The sequence below is a fragment of the Ornithodoros turicata genome, unplaced genomic scaffold (assembly GCF_037126465.1).
Source record: "Ornithodoros turicata isolate Travis unplaced genomic scaffold, ASM3712646v1 Chromosome25, whole genome shotgun sequence".
NCBI lineage: Eukaryota > Metazoa > Arthropoda > Arachnida > Ixodida > Argasidae > Ornithodoros > Ornithodoros turicata.
The window spans coordinates 2,439,975-2,446,487 of NW_026999346.1; the positions used below are offsets into that span (position 1 = coordinate 2,439,975).

The window sequence follows — 6,513 nt, forward strand, 5'->3', positions numbered from 1 at the left end:
TGCTGTGATCTCGCGCTAAAAATTGATAAATGTTGTGACTCTATTTTCCCCCTTGGAGCTGGAGTAAACAGAATTCCTCTGTTGTGGAAGATTCACCTGAAAGTGTCCAAATCTCCAAAGTGGGTGTCATTCCGATATGGCCTGTTATACTATTCAATTGAAATCTGTTGCGTTTGCACTATAGGAAGGCATCCTGCCTGCAAAATTCGAATCCTCTACAGTTTACAGTTCATCAAAGAGGTCACATTTCACAGTCGTTCCAGACAAATGCACCTTTCACTTGTCAAAGTATCGTCAAAATTTTCACCAGTAACAGTTTAATGCTCGCACAGCTGAAGGCTCTTCATAAATTGATCTTTTTTTTTTTTTTTTGCACTCTCTTGGTAGGTGATATACTGGTGCACTTTGTCCCTGCAGAAATTTTCATCTCGTCGAGCTCTTTTCGACCATCTGCTATCACATGAAGATTTTGCAAGTGGTGTTCCTTGTACCATAGAGGGACGTAATGCTGCTTCCAAGAACTATAGAACCAATTCCTCCAGAAGACATCCTGACGAAACGCCAACACATTCAATACAAAAAGTATTGTCTCGAAAGTTTTGCTCTGTGACTTTTTGCAGCCAGCAGTGTGGACAGTGAGGAAGCGCATGCACGCTGAAAACGTCACCTCATCACAGATGCATCGTGCACTGTGAGTTGACAGTCCCTTCTTGTGTGCTTCGACAGTCACTATTCATGGGACTCAACATACAACAGGTCTCCAGAGACGAGAGAGAGAGAGAAACCCAGATGAAAAATTTTCCAACTGGGACCAGTTCAAACTGTGTTATTGAACTGGGACCAGTTCAAACTGGGACCAGTTCAAAACCAGTTTGCAGCTGGTCCCAGCTTGAACTGGTCCCAGTTCAATAACACAGTTTGAGCTGGTCCCAGTTTGAACTGGGACCAGTTCAAAACCAGTTTGCAGCTGGTCCCAGCTTGAACTGGTCCCAGTTCAATAACACAGTTTGAGCTGGTCCCAGTTTGAACTGGGACCAGTTGAAAACCAGTTTGCAGCTGGTCCCAGCTTGATCTGGTCCCAGTTCAATAACACAGCTTGAGCTGGTCCCAGTTTGAACTGGGACCAGTTCAAAACCAGTTGGCATCTGGTCCCAGCTTGAACTGGTCCCAGTTCAAAATACCAGTTTGCAACTGGTCGCAGCCGAAGTAGCAACGTTTCTCCTCCAAGCGGAACTGAGCCACTCGGGAGCTCATTTGGATCTCCATGATGAAACCCACAGATGCATGATACTGAAATAAACATGAATTATTTTATTGTGCACTTCTGAAACAGACATTTTGTATTTCACGATGCAGTTTCTCACTGACTTTACAGAAACGGTTGAGGAAAACAGGAAGCATTCCGGGCAGCCGTGGAAGTCATGTCATCAGTTGGTTTTCTACGTATAGAGCTGCAGAAGAGCTATCATTACTAATTCATTTAGTTCACTATACACACATATGTCGCAGACACTCACCTTTCCTGTGTATCCCCCGTTACAGAAGGCGCTTGTGGAGTCCGACATATTGCTTCGCAGTCGTCCTGTGAAGCACAATATTATCACCAAAACATGAATTGAAAGGCACAACTACTCAGACAGACTCACATGCTTTTCCGATCCACGCCACGAGTACTCTGGTGAGCTATGCGGATTCTAGAGCAACCAGTGTTTTCCGTGTGAAGGATCTGAAACACGAGAATGACATGCATTAAAAGCGGGAACACGCAGACTAACGGCACATGATGAATAAAAGAACGAGAAACCAAGAGACACTTTTCACAGCGTGTGGTGTGCAAAAAGTTGCTTTGTTAACGTTAACATTGCATTTACATAAACCGAGCGTTGGTCGTGAAAGAAACGCGTCAATATGTTCTCGTGCAACACACTGGGGAGACAAACTTTACGTGCAGCAGGACGGTACCATTATTTATATTTCTGCTTTATTCGCAGGAATCAAAAAACACTTGAGCATAGTACTCACGATGAAGCAGTCTTCGCAGCTGCAACAGAGCCGCAATCGCATGACACCTGTCTGGTCGTACTGAAGCCGATGACGCTCACTGTAATTTATATTGTCGCATGTCACGCTAATAACATTAAGAGCAAAAATGTCACTTGGGACATGCCGAGACGAACGCGAAAAGTCAAAACACGGCAGACAAGCGCGAACGCTGCATCTTGAAGCAGCAAGCGACCGTTACATCTTGTTCAAACGCGTCATTCATCAGGGGAGCAGGAACGCGCAAAATATGCAAACATAATAATTCCAAATTAGCTTTTGTTAACATTAGCGCACCTTCAAAAAAAAAAATAGAAATATGATTTTTTTACTATAAAGTTGCTTTCCGATCGTCCCCCCAACCTTTCTTTCGTAATCTTCATATATGTTATTACAAACCTATCCCGGAACCCCCAAACCGAAACTTCTCCCAAACATGTCAGCTGGTCGAGCTTGAACTGGCACCACTTCACTTTCCAGTTGCCACCTGCCCAGCTTGAACTGGTACCAGGTCATGTCCAGTTGCCTCCAGCCCAGTTTGAACTGGTACCAGTTTATGTCCAGTTGCCACCAGCCCAGTTTGAACTGGCGCACCACTTCACTTTCCAGTTGCGACCCCCACCTTCAACTGGTACCAGGTCATGTCCAGTTGCCTCCAGCCCAGTTTGAACTGGTACCAGTTCATGTCCAGTTGCCACCAGCCCAGTTTGAACTGGCGCACCACTTCACTTTCCAGTTGCCACCCCCACCTTCAACTGGTACCAGGTCATGTCCAGTTGCCTCCAGCCCAGTTTGAACTGGTACCAGTTCATGTCCAGTTGCCACCAGCCCAGTTTGAACTGGTACCACTTCACTTTCCAGTTGCCACCTGCCCAGCTTGAACTGGTACCAGCTCATGTCCACTTGCCACCAGCCCAGTTTGAACTGGTACCAGTTCATGTCCAGTTGCCACCAGCCCAGCTTGAACTGGTACCACTTCACTTTCCAGTTGCCACCAGCCCAGCTTGAACTGGTACCACTTTAGTTTCCAGTTGCCGCCAGTTTGATCCCACTTGGTTCCAGTTCATGACCAGTTGGAGGCAACTGGGAACGAACTGGTACCAGTTGACTTCCCAGTTCATTTTTTCGCCTGGGAATACATGATGCCGATGATATGGGGATGACTTCCGCTCAGGCGAGTACAACCTGTGCTATGGGAAACTGGTACACATCTTTGTAGAAACTGGCCCGGATGTGATGCCAATTTTTATTTTTCGCATAACACCATCAAGCTTTCTACCAGACCTCAGGCTATATCATCTTGAATCTCAGAGACAAGTGAATATTGTTGTGTGCGACCCTCAGGATTAATGGACAGTCATCCATATTCGGCTTATGAAGTAATAAACTCTGTTGTTGTCGCCCTCAGAATATCGCTGCTCAACCAAGATAATGGAGGTATATATAATCTGTTTAACCAAATTTTTGCAAAATATATACGATACTTCCGATTTTGCTTAATAACTTCTAGTTTTCTGACACAGAAAGTTCCATATGAGAGGTACATATATTTCCCTGCTGTGCTACAGTGATTGCTATGTGTGTGTGGTTTTCAGAGCTTGCTCAATGCTGCTGCTTTTTCTCTTTCTTTTCTTACTAGACGTTTCTGAGGATCAGGAGTAGAGATCACAAAACGAAAAACTTGGTGTCAGTAACATGTTCTGAGGAGCTAATCAGAGTTGTTGTGGGTCATGAAATTTGTCAGGAAGGCGATATACAGGTATGCCACCTTTGTTATAACGTTTACAATGCTCGTATGAGCTTCAATTGCATCGTTGTTCTAAAAATCTTTGTAACACCAGTTATTTGTTTCTAGGTGTATTTAATGGATGAGTTATCACTTCGCTGTATGGTTCCTGGTGCTGAGAAATGCCACAATGATATTTTCATTGTTAAAAATGGACTATGGAAACAAGGTATAGTGCATACATCTCCGGATGCCATTTTGCCCTCTTGCTTGGGGCTTTAAGTGCCATTTTTTGTTTTGCTTTGCTGTTTAGATCAGTCAACATGTGTGAGTGCACCTTCACCAATCCCACAAATGCCTCTGCTCTCACGAATTTATTACCCCTGGGAGAGCCTCAGCAGGACAGTACTTGATGCATTGGAAGCAGGCAATGTTCTGCTTCCCTCTCAACGACAGGAAGTGGCAAACATGGCAGCGCCATGGCCCTGCATATCCATTGAAGGTGGGAGGCGCTCCTGAATTTACTCACAGGTATATTTGCTGTTAGCATGGCTTACCTGGATAGAGTACAGCAGTTATAAAAAAATGTGGTGACATGCATTGAAATGTTGTAGGAAAACATATCACACACTGCTAAAATATAGCATTTAGAAACTCACGTGATGTAGTAGAGTAAAAAAAAAATTGTTTGGAAGTTTAGATGGTGCTCTAGCGTAGATTAGCTGCGGGCCTGTCTTGCAAGAACCTTCCTTATATTATACTACATATTTACTCGGCGGGTACGATACATGCTGCAGTAAATACAGCAGGCCATGTCACACATACGTATAGCAGAGGCCATATCAACTGCTAACCTTTCAGAGACATTCATATGCTTCACATATGGTGGCGTCTCTCCCATGCTGAACTATGCTCATAAGCAGACTTGTGCGTAACGCGTTACTAGTAATTGCGTTACTTGTAATCAATTACCTTTTTGGGTAATTTTTCGAGTAATCAGTTACTTTACTGTCAAAGTAATTTTTCGAGTAATCAATTACTTTTCTGAGTAATCGATTACTAAGTAATTGGTTACTTTTCCGGCAGAGATTAGCTTATCTTTCAGATGTTCTGCCCCAAGTCAAGCCCCTGGTGCCATCAGCCTTTGTTGGGCTGTTCTACTATAGCAAGCGGAGGTCATTGTAATAACGCTCTGGAATTTCAGAGTCTCTCTCCCTAATCTCTTCCTACACCAGTGTGATGGTACCTGAAGCCTTGGAGGTTTAGTGAGTCATGGGGAAGTTCCACGCAATGCTCTTCCACAATCGGGTCAACGTCTCCTTGTCCTACGTGTTTTTGTTTGTCTTGTTATCTCAGCTGATCCACTGTTGAACTTTTTTTTTTCTGAGGCACACAAAGACGTTTATAATTTGCGTGAATGCAGAGTAACGACCGAAGTAACGCGTTACTTTTCTACTCGTTACTCAATTACACTTGAAGTCGAGTAATTGGTAATGGTAATCAATTACTTTTTCCACAGAAGTAACGGTAACGGTAATCAATTACATTTTTCGAGTAACGGGCACAAGTCTGCTCATAAGCATGTTTCATGGGTGAAAAAAAAATCCTATCTATCTGCTCAGAAATTTGTTGTACCACTTGCAATGGCGGACGTGTAGTGTTCTTCATAAACTTCTTTGGAATAGTTGGTAGAGAAATGGAGTGTTTGTCCTGATCATTACACCATGTGAAACTAATAATATTTCATGCAATTATTTTGAATACTCATAAGGAAATTTTATTAATTGGTTGTGATTTAAGGCACCTGGTTGGTACCATTGCGAACGAAGGGAGCCAGCAGGCATAAAAAAAACAAGAGGTCTACATACATAAATGCGTGAGGCAATGAGGGCCGCAGATGAATATAGCAAGAAGTGGGAACATGTCAGTTGTAAATGCTTCCTATGAGAATATCACATTTCTTTATTCATTAAATAATTTAATTTGTTGTGGAAGTATTATGATTAAGGAGGCTCAGTAATACCTTCGTTTCTTTTCAGGTCATGTGGTACATAACGGTCAAATGTTCCACCACCAAAGTCATGCCCAAGTTATTGTCAAGTACTCCTTTTAGTAATTTCCGAAATAAAGGGTTATTACTGAAAAGCTATCTTCTCTGGACACACAAAACATCAGAATTTAACAATGAAACAAAATCTTTGTACATCTTGCAATGACCATAAGGACTGTAAAGGAAAACAACAGGAAACCAGCTAGCATCATGGTCGACAGCATTTATCCCTGTTTTAAAGCGGAATCATCGTTTCATTACTGCACAGGGCCCCGTCATTATAGGTAGTGAATTGCTGCCGTAATGATGGGGCACATCACGAGTACAGTTTCCTATACTTACTGATATATAGCAACACCTTGCCCAAACGGCACTTCAGCCGTGATGATGTGCTATTTACTGAGTAGTAGCCATTGGCAGTTCACAACAGACTCAACACCGTTTTTCTCAGTTAGGAGTGCATTCCTGTACATTCGCCGTCTACCATCAGAGCCGTAACGGAAGACCACGGGGACTTGGCTGGCATCAACGGTTAGCAGCATTCGGTCCCGTTTTGAAACGGACTATTTTCTTACAGTGTAATTACCCCCAAAAGTAACTAGTTACAGTTACAAGTTAAAAGTAACTTAGTTACTACCCAAGAGTCCAGTGCCACATCTAATTCCGCCAAAGTTTCTCCCTCTTAAAGTGACCATGA

The 6,513-nt window shown here is 43.2% G+C and overlaps 1 long non-coding RNA gene across 1 annotated transcript; it reads right to left on the reverse strand.

Annotated features, from left to right (window-relative positions):
- Window positions 1-1,291: 1,291 nt before the first annotated feature.
- LOC135373488 (uncharacterized) lies at window positions 1,292-2,368 on the reverse strand. Its single transcript, XR_010416490.1, has 4 exons — window positions 2,023-2,368; window positions 1,647-1,726; window positions 1,518-1,582; window positions 1,292-1,451 (listed from the first exon to the last, which is right to left on the reverse strand). It is a non-coding gene; the product is annotated as an uncharacterized LOC135373488 (long non-coding RNA).
- Between the last annotated feature and the right edge of the window lie 4,145 nt (window positions 2,369-6,513).